The sequence below is a fragment of the Bombina bombina genome, chromosome 2, assembly GCF_027579735.1.
Source record: "Bombina bombina isolate aBomBom1 chromosome 2, aBomBom1.pri, whole genome shotgun sequence".
Taxonomy (NCBI): Eukaryota; Metazoa; Chordata; class Amphibia; order Anura; family Bombinatoridae; genus Bombina; species Bombina bombina.
In genome coordinates this window covers 1,067,996,773-1,068,017,464 of record NC_069500.1, presented here as the reverse complement: position 1 = coordinate 1,068,017,464, position 20,692 = coordinate 1,067,996,773, and positions in this window count along the sequence as shown.

Below are 20,692 nucleotides of genomic sequence, written 5' to 3'. Positions count from 1 at the left end.
CGAAGTGGTCCTCCAGACGGGCAGAAGTCTTCATTCAAGCCGGGCAGAAGTGGTCCTCCAGACCCCTAGGTATTGGGATTATGTGAGACTGTGGCTCCTATGGAGGTGCCGGGCTGTCTGGAGGGGCGGGAATGTCGGGAAAACTGTGGCATTGTCTTCTGTTCTTATTAAGATGAGCTGTTTGTATAAAATGAGTGTGTGTTTTCAATAAAATCAGTTCTATTTTCACCTGAATGCTAGTCTGTCTAGTTATTTGGGTGGGCTCCAGCTAAAATCACTTTCCTGGGCTACATAGCAGCCTGTTCCAGGCAGAGAAAGGATCCTCAGGCAGAGCTACCCAGTCTGGGTAGCTGGAGTCTGTCACAGGGTGGGACCCTGGGTACTGATGCTGTCAGGCATCAGGGGTGGCTACAGGCTGTGGTCACTTGCCAGCTACATAGCTGCAGTCGGCAGGGAGGAAGCAGGACCCCTTTGGCGGAGCTACCCAGTCAGGTAGCCGGGGGTATCCGTCACAGATAGTATTTTATTTGGGCGGTTGATTGTGTGGGTGGTGGGTTTTACTGTTGGGGGGGTGTTTGTATTTTGTTTTACCGGTAAAAGAGCTGATTTCTTTGGGGCAATGCCCCGCAAAAGGCCCTTTTAAGGGCTATTGGTAGTTTAGTTTAGGCTAGGGTTTTTTTTATTTTGGGGGCTATTATTTTAATAGGGCTATTAGATTAGGTGTGATTAGTTTAAATTTCTGTAATTTGTTTATTATTTTCTGTAATTTAGTGGAGTTTTTTTTTGTACTTTAGCTAATTTAATTTAATTTAATTTAGGTAATTGTATTTAATTTAGTTAATTTATTTAATTATAGTGTAGTGTAGTGTTAGGTGTTAGTGTAACTTAGGTTAGGTTTTATTTTACAGGTACATTTGTATTTATTTTAGCTAGGTAGTTATTAAATAGTTAATAACTATTTACTAACTATTCTACCTAATTAAAATAAATACAAACTTGCCTGTAAAAAAATATAAACCTAAGCAAGATACAATGAAACTATTAGTTATATTGTAGCTAGTTTAGGGTTTATTTTATAGGTAAGTATTTAGTTTTAAATAGGAATTATTTAGTTAATGATAAGAATATTTTTTTAGATTTATTTTAATTATATTTAAGTTAGTGGGTGTTAGGTTTAGGGTTAGACTTAGGTTTAGGGGTTAATAACTTTAATATAGTGGCGTCGACGTTGGGGGCGGCAGATTATAATAAATGTAGGTAGGTGGCGGCGATGTTAGGGATGGCAGATTAGGGGTTAATAATATCTAATTAATGTTTGTGAGGCGGGTGTGCAACGTTTTAGGGGTTAATATGTTTATTATAGTGGCGGCGATGTTGGGGGCGGCAGATTAGGGGTTAATAAGTGTAGGTAGCTGGCGGCGGCAGATTAGGGGTTAATAAATATAATGTAGGTGTTGGGGACAGCAGATTAGGTAAATGAGAAAAAGATCTTTTAAGAAGGCGCTAGACAAGCTCTAAGCATTAAAGACAGGGATATAATATAATGTGGCAGTGGGAGTTTTTAATTTCATAAACGGATATTTCCTTGGTGTATGTTATTATGTGGCCTTTATGCCTATATGGACCTGATGTGGTTAACAAAATAAAAATGTCTAATTGTGTATACTATTAAGACCTTATATCTTTCAAGGATTTTAATTATACGTGGTTGAGTCAAAAATTGTGTCAGAATGTGATATATTTTAGTAAAAAGTATTGATATTATGTTCTACAATAAATATATATTTATTCATTTAAATGGTTTGTATCAATTACAGTCTCTTGCAAAAGGATTCTATTTCTTTATATATTTGTTTTGGTTATTATCAAACCTATTTCTAAATTTCTTGTTCCAGCTTAGAAAAATAAATAAATGAATGATCGGACTAGTCTTTTTAAAATTCCATATTTACTGATACTTGTTAAAAACAAAATTTATACCCAATATATCAATCTAAAATAAAAATAAAATAATTTTTTAAGCCTATGGATCCGATACAAATAAGAACAGTAATTGAAATCACGGCATACAATTGAACATTCACTTTTTCACCTTAGCATATATGGGCCTCGCTTCCATTGAGTCGTTAAAAATGGAGCCGTAAGCTACCGAAGCGGCCGACAGCTAAAAGTAATTTACTGCTCCATTTTAGTACCAGGTTTCCATTGAAATATTTTGCGGATAGCGTGCAGTCGCTCTTTTCGTGTAGCTGTAAGTTAACGTTGTGTTAACGCTTCCATCTGATGTCGGATTTCTTGAAAATCAATTAGTTGCTAAGGTAACCCGACCTTACACTATAGAATTTACGTTTAACGTCCGTGCTCCTTACCGGTAATCACCTCTCAAGAAAAATAAAGAAAGACTATATTTTTAATAATCAAATACTATTTTCTAATATAATTATATTTAACACTTCATAAATAAAAGTAATATTTATTGCTGCCCTAGGCATAGGTCTAGTTTGCATTCTGTAGATATGTTCTTGCATATATTATTATATTTAAATATATACTGATATTTCTATTAGAATATAAGTTCAACTATTTCTATACATGAGACAACAATAAATATTACTTATAACAATTTATTTCTACATTAAAACACTTGCATTATTTGCAAGTTTTATAATTTCAATAGAAAATAGGTCTCAAAAAGCACAATTTTCCTCTTTTACACCTAGTTGAGCTGGGGGTAATATTTCTCAATGTATCGACAGCCTCCGACACTGTATTAACGGTTAGCGCTTTCATTGGAAACCTGGTATAATTTATTGATTAACGGCTTCTATTACTTTCTATGGGACGCGAAGATCTTTTCGGCAGCCGATATTGAGGTATAACGCACCATTGGAAACAGTCGATAAACGATATTGCTTCCGACAGCATATTTATCGGTTTGCGAGTGCACGCAAACTGAATTACGACTCAATGGAAGCGAGGCCATGGTTTGCAAGGAAAATATTTTTGTATAAAGTTCGAGTACTCTTTATATATGTAGTTATAAAATGTATCAGCAGCCCAAAAAGATATATATTAATGTTGCGGTACCTCCTTTGTAATAGATAGAGCAAAGTCTCTCCTAGTTTGTTATGTTGGTAACAATTTTTTTATTTAGCAAAACCCCCTCTTCTGAACGATTAAATGTCAATAAGTTTGACAACAAAGTCTCTCCTGATGCGCTATGTTGAAGCAGTAGAAAACAGTAGTGGCCAACTACTTTTTATCTTATTTGTTTCTCCAACTCGCTACACAGAGAAGTATAAGTGGTTATAACGTCTTTTCAAATACTGACAGTCTTAAATTGAAAGCACCGTACCTGTGGTAGACTTTGTTGGTGTCCTGCTATGCAGGTAGTCTTACCCTTAGGGGCAGCAGATTAGGGGTTCATAAATATAATCTAGGTGGCAGCGGTGTCCGGAGCGACAGATTAGGGGTTAAAATTTTTATTTTAGTATTTGCGATGAGGGAGGGCCTCGGTTTAGGGGTTAATAGGTAGTTTATGGGTGTTAGTGTACTTTTTAGCACTTTAGTTATGAGTTTTATGTTACGGCATTGTACCATAAAACTCATAACTACTGACTTTTAAATGTGTTGGCCTCCCAGGACAGACTCGTAATACTGGCGCTATGGAAGTCCTATAGAAAAAAGACTTTACGAAGTTTACGTAAGTCGTTTTGCGGTAAGTCCAAAGAAGTGTGCGGTGCCCCTAAACCTGCAAGACTCGTGATACCAGTGGGCGTAAAAAAACAGCGTTAGGACCTCTTAACACTGCTTTTTTACTCTAACGCACAACTTGTAATCTAGCCATTAGTGTTTTTTATTTTGTGTAACTTAGTTGTTAGTTTTTTGTAACTTTGTAATTTTTAATAGTAGATTTAAATTATTTGAGTAGGGTTAGGTTTTTAACTATATAATATAGTTAATTTAATTTGTATTTTAATGTAATTTTTGTATAACAGTTAGGGTAGGTTAATTATTAGTTTAAAATAGTTTCATTTCATTTTAGTATAATAGTTAGGGTAGATTAATTAATAGTTTAATATAGTTTAATGTAATTTTAGTATAATAGTTAGGGTAGGTTAATTAATAGTTTAATATAGTTTCATTTAATTCTAAAGGTAAGTTTAAATTTATTATAAGATAGGGATGAGTTAATATTTAATATAAAGTTAGCGGGTTGTTAGGTTTAGGGGTTAATAGGTTAATTTAGTTTATCGCAATGTGGGGGGCTGGCGGTTTAGGGGTTAATAGGTTTAGTAAGTGGTAGTGATGTGGGAGGCCAGTAGTTTAGGGGTTAATACATTTATTTAGTTGCGGAGGGCTCCGGGAGCGGTGATTTAGGGATTAATTACTTTATTTAGTTGCAGTGGGCTCGGGGAGCAGCGGGATAGGGGTTATTAACTTTATTAGAGTTGCGGTGGGCTCCGGGAGCGGAGGGATAGGGGTTAATAACTTTATTTAGTTGCAGCGGGGTCGGGGAGCGGCGGGATAGGGGTTAAACATTTTAGTATAGTGGAGGTGTTTAGTGACACAATATAAATAAAGCTGGGAAAAAGCCGAATAGCAGCGAGATCGATGACTGCTAGTTAACAACAGTCCGCTCATCGCCCCGTACTTGGTGCGCTGCTTTTTGACAGCTTTTTTTATAAATATGGAGAGCGTATTCAGGTCCGGGACCGCAATGTTAGGCGAGCGTATTGGTGCCGGTGAATGCAACACAGTTGACAGCCTCACAGTCTCTGTTACAACTATTCAATTTTGCTGCTGTAGGGCAAAAACAACCATAAACAATACATAAAAGTAAGAGTATAACTGTGTTTCAATAAAACTTTATTTAAGGACACTCAAATTTAAATTTAATTGAAAAATGTAAAAAGTATTCTTAGCTTGTGGGCCTTGCAAAAGTGGGCGGCAGGCATGATTTAACCACCCCTGTTCTAATGCACCAACTGAAGCATTGTAACACAACCTCCTGCTGTTGTTTTAAAGTATGATTTTTTTATATTTTTATTCATTTTCAAATTATTATTAACATACAGGCCTCTATTTATCAAGCTGTCAACCGCAAATACGCTGGAATTCCGCAGCGTATTTGTGGCGAGCCTGATTTGCCTTAGTTATCAAACCCTACAGACCGGCAAAAGTAGAATTTGGTGACGTAACATACGATCCGCCGGACTCAGTCCGACACAGATCAATGCTTACGTCACTCCAGATGTTCCGAATGCAAGTTCGGCACTATCTGACTACTTTTGCTAGTTATCAAATAACTAGCAAGTACGCTCGGCACTATTCCGGCCCAGCGTACCTGGTTTTCAATCTGCCGCCCTGGAGGCGGCGGATGCCATAGGAATCAATGGGAGTCTGAAAGCAGCGAAAGCTTATGTTCGCTGCTGCCCGATATCCCATTGATTCCTATGGTAATGTCTACACCTAACACCCTAACATGTACCCCGAGTCTAAACACCCCTAATCTGCCCCCCCCTACACCGCCACAACTAAATAAAGTGTTTAACCCCTAAACCGCCGCTCCCGGCGCCCACTGCAACTAAATAAAGTGTTTAACTCCTAAACCGCCGCTCACGGACCCCGCTGCAACGAAATAAAGTGTTTAACCCCTAAACCGCCGCTCCGGAGCCCACTGCCACCTACATTATATGTATTAACCCCTAATCTGCCCCCCCCTACACCGCCGCCACCTACATTATATTTATTAACCCCTAATCTGCCCCCCCTACACCGCCGCCACCTACATTATATTTATTAACCCCTAATCTGCCCCCCCTACACCACCGCCACTATATTAAATTTATTATCCCCTAAACCTAAGACTAACCCTAACACCCCCTAACTTAAATATAATTTAAATAAATCTTAATAAATTATTCCTATTTAAAACTAAATACTTACCTATAAAATAAACCCTAAGCTAGCTACAATATAACTAATAGTTACATTGTAGCTAGCTTAGGTTTTATTTTTATTTTACAGGCAAGTTTGTATTTATTTTAACTAGGTACAATAGTTATTAACTATTTAATAACTACCTAGTTAAAATAAATACAAAAGTGCCTGTAAAATAAAACCTAAGTTACAATTACACCTAACACTACACTATAATTAAATTAAATCCCTAATTTAATTTTTGAAGATAGAAGATGCCGTCTGGATGAAGACTTCTGCCCCTCTAAAATTAAATAAAATTAAATAAAATATCTAAAGTACAAAAACAAACAAACACTAAATTACAGAAAATAATAAAATAATTACAAGATTTTTAAACTAATTACACCTACTCTAATCCCCCTAATAAAATAAAAAAGCCCCCCAAAATAATAAAAAGCCCTACCCTATACTAAATTACTATCTTCATCCATCTTCTATCTTCATCCATCCGGCACAGAGCAGGTCCATCTTCAAGACATCCAACGCGGAGCATCCTCTTCTTTCAACGTCTTCAAACAGAATGAAGGTTCCTTTAAATGATGTCATCCAAGATGGCGTCCCTTCAATTCTGATTGGCTGATAGAATTCTATCAGCCAATCGGAATTAAGTTAGGAAAAATCCTATTGGTTGATGCAATCAGCCAATAGGATTGAAGTTCAATCCTATTGGCGGATCCAATCAGCCAATAGGATTGAGCTTGCATTCTATTGGCTGTTCTATCAGCCAATAGAATGCAAGCTCAATCCTATTGGCTGATTGCATCAACCAATAGGATTTTTCCTACCTTAATTCTGATTGGCTGATAGAATTCTATCAGCTAATCGGAATTGAAAGGACGCCATCTTGGATGACGTCATTTAAAGGAACCTTCATTCTGGATGGATGAAGATAGAAGATGCCGTCTGGATGAAGACTTTTGCCCGTCTGGAGGACCTCTTCTGCCCGGCTTGGATGAAGACTTCTGCCCGTCTGGAGGACCACTTCGCCCGCCTTCGTTGAGGACTTTGGCCCGGTTGGGTGAAGACTTCTCAATGTAGGGTGATCTTCAATACTTTAGTGTTAGGTTTTTTAAGGGGGTATTGGGTGGGTTTTAGAGTAGGGTTGGGTGTGTGGGTGGTGAGTTTTAATGTTGAGGGGGTATTGTACTTTTTTTCAGGTAAAAGAGCTGATTACTTTGGGGCAATGCCCCGCAAAAATCCCTTTTAAGGGCTATTTGTAATTTAGTATAGGGTAGGGCTTTTTATTATTTTGGGGGGCTTTTTTATTTTATTAGGGGGATTAGAGTAGGTGTAATTAGTTTAAAAATCTTGTAATTATTTTATTATTTTCTGTAATTTAGTGGGGGTTTTTGTACTTTAGATAATTTTATTTAATTTTATTTAATTGTAGTTAATTTTAGTTAATGTAGGTAATTAATTTAATTATAGTGTAGTGTTAGGTGTAATTGTAACCTAGGTTAGGTTTTATTTTACAGGTACTTTTGCATTTATTTTAACTAGGTAGCTATTAAATAGTTAATAACTATTTAATAACTATTGTACCTAGTTAAAATAAATACAAACTTGCCTGTAATATAAAAATAAACCCTAAGCTAGCTACAATGTAACTATTAGTTATATTGTAGCTATCTTAGGGTTTATTTTATAGGTAAGTATTTAGTTTTAAATAGGAATAATTTATTTAAATTATATTTAAGTTAGGGGGTGTTAGGGTTAGACTTAAGTTTAGGGGTTAATAAATTTAATATAGTGGCGGCGGTGTAGGGGGGCAGATTAGGGGTTAATAAATATAATGTAGGTGGTGGCGGTGTAGGGGGGCAGATTAGGGATTAATAAATATAATGTAGGTGGCGGTGGGCTCCGGGAGCGGCAGTTTAGGGGTTAAACACTTTATTTAGTTGCGGCCGTGTCCGGGAGCTGTGGTTTAGGGGTTAATACATTTATTAGAGAGGTGGCGGGCTCCGGGAGCGGCGGTTTAGGGGTTAAACACTTTATTTAGTTGCGGCCGTGTCCGGGAGCGGTGGTTTAGGGGTTAATACATTTATTAGAGAGGTGGCAGGGTCCGTGAGCGGCAGTTTAGGGGGTTAATACATTTATTAGAGTGGCGGCGGGGTCCATGAGCGGCAGTTTAGGGGTTAATACATCTATTAGAGTGGCGGCGGGGTCCGTGAGCGGCGGTTTAGGGGTGTCCGTGAGCGGCGGTTTAGGGGTTAATACATTTATAAGAGTTGCGGTGGGCTCCGGGAGCGGCAGTTTAGGGGTTAATACATATAATGTAGGCTGCTTTGGGCTCCGGGAGCGGCTGTTTAGGGGTTAATACATTTATTAGAGTTGCGCTGGGCTCCGGGAGCGGAGGTATAGGGGTAAAACAGTATAGTATAGTGTGGGTGTTTAGTGACAGGGTAGCAAAAAAGCTGTGAAAAAGCCGAAGAGCAGCGAGATTGATGACTGTTAGTTAACAACAGTCCACTGCTCATCGCCCCGTACTTGGTGCGCGGCTTTTTGACAGCTTTTTTGATAATTTTGGAGAACGTATTCAGGTCCGCGGCAGCGATGTTAGGGCGATCTTAGGCGAGCGTATTTGTGCTGTCGAATGCAGGTAAGTTGACAGCTTGATAAATAGAGGCCACAGTGATGAAATAAATAATATTTCAAATGATAAAATTAAAAAAGTATACAGGGAGTGCAGAATTATTAGGCAAATGAGTATTTTGACCACATCATCCTCTTTATGCATGTTGTCTTACTCCAAGCTGTATAGGCTCGAAAGCCTACTACCAATTAAGCATATTAGGTGATGTGGTCTAATGACATCAACACCCTATATCAGGTGTGCATAATTATTAGGCAACTTCCTTTCCTTTGGCAAAATGGGTCAAATGAAGGACTTGACAGGCTCAGAAAAGTCAAAAATAGTGAGATATCTTGCAGAGGGATGCAGCTTCTGAAGCCTGATCATCGAACAATCAAGCGTTTCATTCAAAATAGTCAACAGGGTCGCAAGAAGCGTGTGGAAAAACCAAGGCGCAAAATAACTGCCCATGAACTGAGAAAAGTCAAGCGTGCAGCTGCCAAGATGCCACTTGCCACCAGTTTGGCCATATTTCAGAGCTGTAACATCACTGGAGTGCCCAAAAGCACAAGGTGTGCAATACTCAGAGACATGGCCAAGGTAAGAAAGGCTGAAAGACGACCACCACTGAACAAGACACACAAGCTGAAACGTCAAGGCTGGGCCAAGAAATATCTCAAGACTGATTTTTCTAAGGTTTTATGGACTGATGAAATGAGAGTGAGTCTTGATGGGCCCGTGGCTGGATTGGTAAAGGGCAGAGAGCTCCAGTCCGACTCAGACACCAGCAAGGTGGAGGTGGAGTACTGGTTTGGGCTGGTATCATCAAAGATGAGCTTGTGGGGCCTTTTCGGGTTGAGGATGGAGTCAAGCTCAACTCCCAGTCCTACTGCCAGTTTCTGGAAGACACCTTCTTCAAGCAGTAGTACAGGAAGAAGTCTGCATCCTTCAAGAAAAACATGATTTTCATGCAGGACAATGCTCCATCACACGCGTCCAAGTACTCCACAGCGTGGCTGGCAAGAAAGGGTATAAAAGAAGAAAATCTAATGACATGGCCTCCTTGTTCACCTGATCTGAACCCCATTGAGAACCTGTGGTCCATCATCAAATGTGAGATTTACAAGGAGGGAAAACAGTACACCTCTCTGAACAGTGTCTGGGAGGCTGTGGTTGCTGCTGCACGCAATGTTGATGGTGAACAGATCAAAACACTGACAGAATCCATGGATGGCAGGCTTTTGAGTGTCCTTGCAAAGAAAGGTGGCTATATTGGTCACTGATTTGTTTTTGTTTTGTTTTTGAATGTCAGAAATGTATATTTGTGAATGTTGAGATGTTATATTGGTTTCACTGGTAAAAATAAATAATTGAAATGGGTATATATTTGTTTTTTGTTAAGTTGCCTAATAATTATGCACAGTAATAGTCACCTGCACACACAGATATCCCCCTAAAATAGCTATAACTAAAACAAACTAAAAACCACTTCCAAAACTATTCAGCTTTGATATTAATGAGTTTTTTGGGTTCATTGAGAACATGGTTGTTGTTCAATAATAAAATTAATCCTCAAAAATACAACTTGCCTAATAATTCTGCACTCCCTGTATATCTGCTAATGTAGTATACTTCATGTTATCACCAAATACACAAGACAAAAAACACACAACTTATCAACTTATAGATGTGGAGAAAAGAGAAATCGTGGTCAAAAAGCGAGAAACACAGAAGTGAGAGGAGAGAGAAAGAAGACAAAAGTGGGATATAGTACATCTATCACTCTTGACTTTTGAGGGGGAAAAAAATTAAGTTATGGTTCATCTACGTTTACAACTGACCACTTGTTTAATGTGCAATAAAGCATTTAGGGCCAGATTTCAAGCTAATGTGCGCTGGTATTACAGTTTACAGCAATTGCTGGGAAGCATTGTGCTCATGAACAAGGCTCCTATGGGAGCCTCGTTCTGATGCAGTCAGAGACAGTATGAAAACTTCAGTGCAGCAAAGGGGGTAAGTAGCGCAGCAATGGATTATGGCAGCAAATATAAATATATATGTATATGAATATATATATTTATGTATTAATATGTCTAGATACACATATTAATACATAAAATATATGTATGTAAGCATATACATATATATATTTACTGGGAACACACAGTTCCCATAGACCACAATGTAAACACACTTTTCAGTGCGTTTTTTTTTTTTCCTTACACTCCCACCAACTTTACCCCCAAAATACTGCCTAGTGTAGTAATTTTATTAAAAAATAAAGATGCGGCTATCAGTCAGTCAGGAAAGGGTCTAACGCTCACTTTCCAGCCGCGACTTTTCCATACCGCAGATCCCCCTACGCCATTTGCGTATCCTATCTTTTCAATGGGATCTTTCTACGCCGGTATTTAGAGTCTTGGCTGAGGTGAGCGTTAGAACTCTAACGACAAGACTCCAGCCGCAGAGAAAAGCCAGGAGTTAAGAGCTTTCTGGGCTTACGCCGGTTCATAAAGCTCTTAACTACTGTGCTCTAAAGTACACTAACACCCATAAACTACCTATGCACCCCTAAACCGAGGCCCCCCCCCACATCGCCGCCACTCTAATAAAAGTTTTTAACCCCTAATCTGCGGACCGCACACTGCCGCAACCTACGTTATCCCTATGTACCCCTAATCTGCTGCCCCTAACACCGCCGACCCCTACATAATATTTATTAACCCCTAATCTGCCGCCCCCAACGTCGCCGCCCCCTACCTACAATTATTAACCCCTAGTCTGCCGACCAGACCTCACCGCTACTATAATAAAGTTATTAACCCCTAATCCGCCTCACTCCCGCCTCAATAACCCTATAATAAATAGTATTAACCCCTAATCTGCCCTCCCTAACATCGCCAACCCCTAACTTCAAGTATTAACCCCTAATCTGCCGACTGGACCTCGCCGCTACTATAATAAATGTATTAACCCCTAAAGCTAAGTCTAACCCTAACACCCCCCTAAGTTAAATATAATTCAAATCTAACAAAATAAATTAACTCTTATTAAATTAATCCTATTTAAAGCTAAATACTTACCTCTAAAATAAACCCTAATATAGCTACAATATAAATAATAATTACATTGTAGCTATTTTAGGATTTATATTTATTTTACAGGCAACTTTGTATTTATTTTAACCAGGTACAATAGCTATTAAATAGTTATTAACTATTTAATAGCTACCTAGTTAAAATAATTACAAAATTACCTGTAAAATAAATCCTAACCTAAGTTACAATTAAACCTAACACTACACTATCAATAAATTAATTAAACTACCTACAATTATCTACAATTAAACCTAACACTACACTACCAATAAATAAATTAAATACAAATAAATACACTAACTAAAGTACAAAAAATAAAAAAAGAACTAAGTTACAAAAAATAAAAAAATATTTACAAACATTATAAAAATATTACAACAATTTTAAGCTAATTACACCTACTCTAAGCCCCCTAATAAAATAACAAAGCCACCCAAAATAGAAAAATGCCCTACCCTATTCTAAAATACAAATAGAAAAGCTCTTTTACCTTACCAGCCCTTAAAAGGGCCTTTTGCGGGGCATGCCCCAAAGAATTCAGCTCTTTTGCCTGAAAAAAAAAACATACAATACCCCCCCCACATTACAACCCACCACCCACATACCACTAATCTAACCCAAACCCCCCTTAAATAAACCTAACACTAAGCCCCTGAAGATCTTCCTACCTTGTCTTCACCACGCCGGGTATCACCGATCGGTCCAGAGGAGGCTCCGAAGTCTTCATCCAAGCCCAAGCGGGGGCTGAAGAGATCCATCATCGGGCTGAAGAGGTCCATCATCGGGCTGAAGTCTTGATCTAAGCGGCGGCTGAAGAGGTCCATCATCGGGGCTGAAGTCTTCTATCAAGCGGCGGCTGAAGAGGTCCATCATCGGGGCAGAAGTCTTCTATCAAGCGGCATCTTCAATCTTCTTTCTTCCGGATCCATCTTCATCCCACCGACACGGAACATCCATCCTGCCCGACGACTTCCCGACGAATGATGATTCCTTTAAATGACGTCATCCAAGATGGCGTCCCTCGAATTCCGATTGGCTGATTGGATTCTATCAGCCAATCAGAATTAAGGTAGGAAAATTCTGATTGGCTGATGGAATCAGCCAATCAGATTCAAGTTCAATCCGATTGGCTGTTCCAATCATTCTAATGGCTGATCGGAACAGCCAATGGAATGCGAGGTCAATCTGATTGGCTGATTCCATCAGCCAATCAGAATTTTCCTACCTTAATTCCGATTGGCTGATAGAATAGCTATTAACTATTTAATAGCTACCTAATTAAAATAATTACAATAGTTAAGGTCAGGTTTATATCAGGCTTATAATGGAGTGTTATCGTATGTAATTTTATATTATTTAACATGTGTATTTATGGGCTAGATTACAAGTGGAGTGTTAACTTTTATGCGCAAGCAAAAAGGGGTTTATTGTGACTCTTTGCGCGCATTAGAAGAAGCGCACATATTAAAAGTTGAAAGAATATTTTCACTTGAGGGAAATTGAATTTAACGTGTGTTGGGATAGCGTGACTTCAGAGCTCTGGTTAAAGGGACAGTCTACATCAGAATTTTTATTGTTTTAAAAGATAGATAATCCCTTTGTTACCCATTTCCCAGTTTTGCATAACTAACACATTTATAATAATATACTTTTAACCTCTGTGATTATCTTGTATCTAAGCCTCTGCAAACTGACCCTTTTTTCAGTTCTTTTGACAGACTTGCAGTCTAGCCAATCAGTGCCTGCTCCCAGATAACTTCTCGTGCACGAGCACAGTGTTATCTATATGAAATACGTGAACTAACACCCTCTAGTGGTGAAAAACTATTAAAATGCAATCTGAAAGAGGTGGGCTTCAAGGTCTAAGATTTAGCATATGAACCTCCTAGGTGAAGCTTTCAACTAAGAATACCAAGAGAACGAAGCAAAATTGGTGATAAAAGTAAATTGGAAAATTGTTTAAAATGACATGCTCTATCTGAATCATGAAAGTTTATTTTGGCCTAGACTGTCCCTTTAACTGTTACGCAAGTCAAAAAAGTTGCACAAAACACCTAAAAAATACACTGAAAAGTACAGTTACACTCATAATAATACTGTCTAATATAATTATTAAAAATTGCATGCAAAAGTTAGTAGGGCTCAAACATATGAGGTCTTAGGGGTTAGAGAAAAAAAAGGACGGCAAGAGGCTTTAAAATTGAGATACATACATATACATGTCTAAATAGCTATATGTATGTATATATATATATATATATATATATATATGTGTGTACATATGTATGTATTTATGTATTTATATGTATATTTAAGTATTTACAGACATATATACACATATAGACACATAAATACATATGTATGCATATATATTAATATATATATATATGCACATTCCAATGTTCTTCACATAGGGAAATATTTTTAAATAGAGATTCCGATATATTTCTGTATATATCTATACATATATATATATATATATATATATATATATATATATATATATGTATAGATATATCTATATTACCAAAAACATTATATATCTTTATTTTTATTTTTTTTATTTAAGAATACACATATTCTGCTATGTGAAGAACGTTGGATTGTGCAATTTTCATATTTCATTTCGGGTCAGCATACTTGAGAAAATGCGATGGGGTTTGTGTGCGAATATGGGTGTTAGTTGTTTTCCACCTTTCGCGCTCCATTGAAGTCTATGGAGGAATACGTTAACGCAATTGCAATATTCAAACAAAAAGCTTATTTTAGCCCCAAATTAGTTATGCTTGGGTGGACTATGCCATGTTGTAAAATTGGTAGTTGTTGTGCTAGCTATGAAGTTAAGAAAACATATACATGTTTGGTATCTGTGCACTGAGGAGGGTTTTTACTTTTTACCCATCACTACCTGCTAAAAATATGCTGAAATATGGAACAAGAAAAAATGATGTATGCTGAACTTAGAGGTCAGTTCTTGGACAAGGTTTGTTGTGGAATGTTATATGCCTCAAGGTGTGTACTTTTAAAAATATATACTTTTATATCTACAATAATTCCTTAACTAGTTATTAAATCTGCATTTTTAAACATATATTTTACCAAGTCGTGTAATGACAGCGCACCCAACAATTTCTCTTGCATCATCTTTTTTCTTTGAGTTGCGAGTGGTTCTGCCTAACAGAGGGCAACTTCCCAGCCCACTGTTGTACCAAGGCAGCTTAGTCTCTGTGAGCCAGTGGCGGCTCGTGGGTTATTCAAATGGGGGTTCATGGACCAGTTATGTAAAATACTGTAGTATTCCGTCACAAGCAAATGTAGTCTATTGCACAGAAATACATAAATTGTAGTACCAGTTGTGCAAAATACTGTAGTATATATTCACAAGTAGATATATTCTATTGTACAGCAAAATATGAATTGTATTATTAGCTATGCAAATTACTGTAGTACCAAATGTACCAACAACCTTAATAAAAATAAGACTAGGATTAGAGTTCACAAAGGAGCAGCATAGTATGTTTCATTATTATCAAATGTTTCCCTCCTTGTTTGTACTGCAGGGGTTATAAAAAAGTGCCAATTTGTTTGTAAGTGAGAGACAAAAGTTGAAAGTGACTTACCTTGATTTAAGATGTGTATCTCAGTGTTAAATAGACGGATCTCATACTTGAGACTGTCCCTGTGTCATGCAGATCAGATCCAACAAAATCTATTCAATTTTATGCAATGAAATGAAATAAAACATGAAAAAGTTAGTCTGCAGTGCACATTTTATATGTAGCAGAAAGAGGCATTATGAGGACTAGCTGGAGTTTAAGCTGATTTTTTTTTATTACAGATCCAGGAAAATGTGTTTACATGATTGAGCTGTATACATCCTGCCCCATGTTCCTTTCTATTTGAAAAGTAATCAGAAACTTCATAGAACTGGGCAAGGCTCACGACTATCCACCTTAAAGATTTACACTTTTGCCCTGAAAACCCTTTTTATTTTCAACCTTTTCAAACATAATTTTTTTTGTGCCAAACAGTTGAGCCCACAAATATGCTTTAATATCCCCTGCACAGTGTGAGAATTACAGGGACGTCTATGACCAAAATATTTAAAAAATGAAAAGACAGGAGCATTATATTTATATATAAAAGATCATATCATTTTGCAGTAATATATATTTCATGCCCCAAATTTGTTTTCAGGCCGGAATAAAATACCTATATAATTCCTGCACTCCAGGTCATACCCGATACACAGTAATTACTACAGGTGTCACTTACATGGGAAGTCCTTAAAAGCCTTTACTTTCAAAGAGTTATGATCCACTCGGTCCTGGCACTCGGTCCCGGCACAGCCCATGGCTCATATCTTGTCTATGGTGAGCTGCTTCCTTCTCTCCCAATAGTGTGCACATCTGCAAAAAAAAGTGCTCCCCCTGCTGCCCCCCCATAGAAATGGCCCAGCTCGCACACTAAAATTGTGCGATTAGCAAAGGTATAGGCTATGTTATGGGCGGCGCAGCAGGCACATAGAAAAAATGTGCAAAGGGATATGGCAGGCTATACCTCTCTACCGCACGTGCGGTAGAGAGGTATAGAGGTATATAAAAGGGATCTTTTTTTTTATTATTAAACTGGAGAGTCTAGGCTGTAAAAATTTTTGGCTGAATAAATATAATTTTTCCAATAGGGGGGCTATTGGAGAAATTATATTTATTCAGCCAAAACATGTATTTTCTTTCTCAGGGGCCAGGGGGTTCAGGGCCAGGGGTTCACGTGCTGCTGTGCTCCTATGGAGGAGCCTCCACTGCTGTGAGCACACTGTTTTACCTAAATTTTGGAGCTATCAGTTTCCTTGAGATTGGCTGAGCAGTTCATTTAAATAGAAAAAAAGCAGCTGCAAGGAGGACGGCCTAAGTATCATCATTACATATTTGGTTATTTTGTGTTTTGCAGACATGGAGTATTCCCTTTTTTGTCTTAACTACTATGAACCCCATAAGGAGTGAAGAATAATATGCCAAGGATGAACAAGAAATAATTTTCTGTGTAAAAATAAAGAATGCCTATTTTTAAAACAGACTCCTGGACAAGTATTTATATGGTTAGATAACTATTCTGGAGTTTTATTTTGATTAAATTGGTATGGAAATCAAAATAAAACTGTGGATCATATAGGATGTACAATGACAAAAAAAGTCTCAGTTTATTTTTATTACTATCTCTTTCCCTTGGTATCCTCTGTTGAAACTTAGCAACTTTCCACTGAGTTATGGCACTATATGCATAAAATTGTTATAACAGGTTTACTTAACCTATCTCTGTATATTCTCATAGAATGGGAGCTTTGTTTAACAAAAGATACCAAAAGAAAGAGGTACATTAGATAACATTAATAAATTTCACTAGCAACCCAGAAAGTGTTGATGAGCGTAGCGTGTAAAACTTACTTATCTTCTGTTGCATCACTCACCACAGAGTTCCAAACTGCCTCTGGAAGCAACATCAGCAAAAGAAATGTGTGCCTGGAGCATCATGAAATGGGTTTCCATGGCTGAGCAGCTGTAGACTGGCCTCAAATCAACATGCACAATGCCAAGCGTAGGCTGGAGTGGTGTAACGTACGCCGCCACTGGTGTGATGAATCATTCTTCACTATCTGCAATCTGATGTAGAATCTGATGTGATGGATGCAGTTTAGTAGAGGAGGGTCTGGGCCTGTTTTTTAGGGTTTGGCCTAGGCCCCTTCCAGTGAAGGGTTATCTTATTGCTACAGCATACAAAGTAATTTTAGATAATTGGGTGCTTCCAACATTGTGGCAACAGTTTGGAGAAGGCCCTTTCATGTTCCAGCATTACTGTGCTCTTCTGCATTAAAGAGAGGTCCATGAAGACATTGTGTGACAAGTTTGGTGTGGGGGAACTTGAGTGGCTTGTACAGAGTCCTGACCATGACCCCATTGAACACCTTTGGGATGAAATGGAATGCCGATTGCGGGCCAGACCATCTCATCCAACATCAGTGCATGACCTCACAAATGCTCCTATGGCTGAATGGGCACACTTCAAAATCTTGTGGAAAGCCCACCTAAAAAGCAGCGTCATATTAATGCCCATGATTTTGTAAAAGGATATCAAACATGATGATGTAGTGTAATGGTCAGGTGTGCACTTACTTTAGTCATATGTATGTAGCCTCCAATCACTGGTCATGTAGTGCTCAGGAGCTGAAATTCATTCTGAGTCAGATGCTTGTTTTTACTGGAATATAAAGTCTTAGGGGCCGGTTTATGAAAGTGAATTCAGATAGAGAATACAATTTTAAACAACATTCAAATTTACTTCTGTTATCTAATTTGCTTTATTCTTTAGTTATCCTTTGTTGGAGAAACAGCAATGCACATGGGTGAGTCAATAACAATAGGCATCTAGGTGCAGCTACCAATCAGCAGCTACTGCACATATTTAGATATGCTTATCAACAAAGGATATCAAGAGAAATAAGCAAATTAGAATTTCTGAATCATGAAAGAAAAAAATTGGGTTTCATATCCCTTTAAATGTATGTTCAGATGCAACTGGCTAAATCACAAGGGGAAATAATAGTATTAGTAATGAATGGGTTATACAAATGCAGTGCAAGCTGTAAAAATGAAGTTTATGATTATTATTAGATAATTTTTTTTAAAAAAAATAATTGGAAAGTAAAAACAAGTTGTTTTTCAATCTAGTTATGAGAAGGATTACACCATTACAGCTTTTGGAGCGATCTCTGTACCTGGCAAGTTACTTATTAAGGAATATTTTTTTTTCATCCTGTTTGCTTCTCACACACCCCTGAACTGCCTTCGTCTCCATCAGTGAGATATCTACACTCATCCCATGAAACTACCAGTTCCTTATTGGAGCAACTGCACAAGCCTCCAATCTTATTGGCCGAGCTAGGTGAGCCTCCAAGCACAGACGCTGACTCACTGTTCCTGCTGACCTGTGTGCTCAGGAGCAGAGATCAGTGTGAGACAAAACAGGTGCAAACAGGACATGGGCATAGAAATAAATGACAAAACAGCATCCCAGTACTAAGAAATGTTTTTCTAGTTATATAAAACTGTAAGAATTTATTTTTTTATTCTTATTTCTTATTAATAAATGATTATTACTTGTGAAACAGTATCTGCTGTATCATAAAAAGTACATGCAAAATAAATGTTGTTTTTGTAATTCCATTATGAGTAGAAAACACACAGTGGTGGACATATAAGAAAGTAATGTTTTTTTGTCCTCTATTTAATACTGGATAGACTAGTAACTTTTTATCTCATGATGAATGATTTTATTCCCCTGAATAGTAAACTATAGATATATTTTTCAACCCTGTTAAACATATGGGGGTCGATCCGATATAAAGCGTCGCCCGCAAAAGCCGGCGACGCCAATAATTGTGCGGATTTGGTATCCTATATACGGCGTAAGCTAGAAGTTACGCGCGTATATTTCTGCCGTCGCCCGCAGTTTTTTGGGCCATAGGCAGGTATACCAAACCCGCGCAGTTTGGTATCCAATATGCAGCGTAAGGACTTACGTGGCGAAAATGGAGAAAACTTACTCCATTTTCACCTCGCCACAAAAAGCAGCCGTAAGAAGCCTTACGCTGACTATTGGAGCCCCGTAACTCCCTAAACTAGCTGCTAAAATAAACCTAACACCTAACGCATGCGCAATGTCTATCTCCCTGTCAACCGCGATCTTCTAAAATAAACCTAACACCTAACGCATGCGCAATGTCTATCTCCCTGTCAACCGCGATCTTCTAAAATAAACCTAACACCTAACGCATGCGCAATGTCTATCTCCCTGTCAACCGCGATCCCCCCCCCCCAAATCCCTAATAAAGTTATTACCCCCTAAACCGCCGCTCCCGGACCCCGCCGCCATCTACATAAACTAACCCCCTACTGTGAGCCTCTAAAACCGCCGCCATCTACCTTATCTATCCCCTAATCTGACCCCTTACACCGCCGCCACCTATATAAAAATTATTAACCCCTAATCTAATCCCCCTATACCGCCGCCAGCTATATTAATATTATTAACCCCTAATGTAAGCCCCTTACACCGCCGCCATCTCTATTAAAATGATTAACCCCTAATTTAATCTACCTACCCCGCCGCCAGCTATATTATCTATATTAACCCTAAGTATATTATAGTTAATATAGTTATTACATTATATATATTAACTATATTAACCCTAATTATATTAGGGTTAATATAGTTACTATAGTATTTATATTAACTATATTAACTCTATCTAACACTAACACCCCTAACTATATTTATATTAAATTAATCTAATTAATTTATAAACTAAAATATTCCTATTTAAATCTAAATACTTACCTATAAAATAATCCCTAAGATAGCTACAATATAATTAATAATTACATTGTAGCTATGTTAGGGTTAATATTTATTTTACAGGTAAATTGTTAATTATTTTAACTAGGTATAATAGATATTAAATAGTTATTAACTATTTAATATCTACCTAGTTAAAATAATTACCCAATTACCTGTAAAATAAATCCTAACCTAAGTTATAAATACACCTACACTATCAATAAATTAAATAAAGTACAAACATCTATCTAAAAATACAATTAAATTAACTAAACTAAATTACAAAAAAAAACAAACACTAAATTACAAAAAATAAAAAAAAGATTACAAGATTTTTAAGCTAATTACACCTATTCTAAGCCCCCTAATAAAATAATAAACCCCCAAAATAAAAACAATTCACTGCCCTATTCTAAATTAAACATATTTCAAAGCTCTTTACCTTACCAGCCCTTAAAAGGGCCTTTTGTGGGGCATGCCCCAAAGAATTCAGCTCTTTTGCATTCAACAAATACAATCCCCCCCCCCCCATTACAACCCACCACCCACATACCCCTATTCTAAACCCACCCAAACCCCCCTTAAAAAAGCCTAACACTACCCCCCTGAAGATCTCCCTACCTTGTCTTCACCACACCGGGCC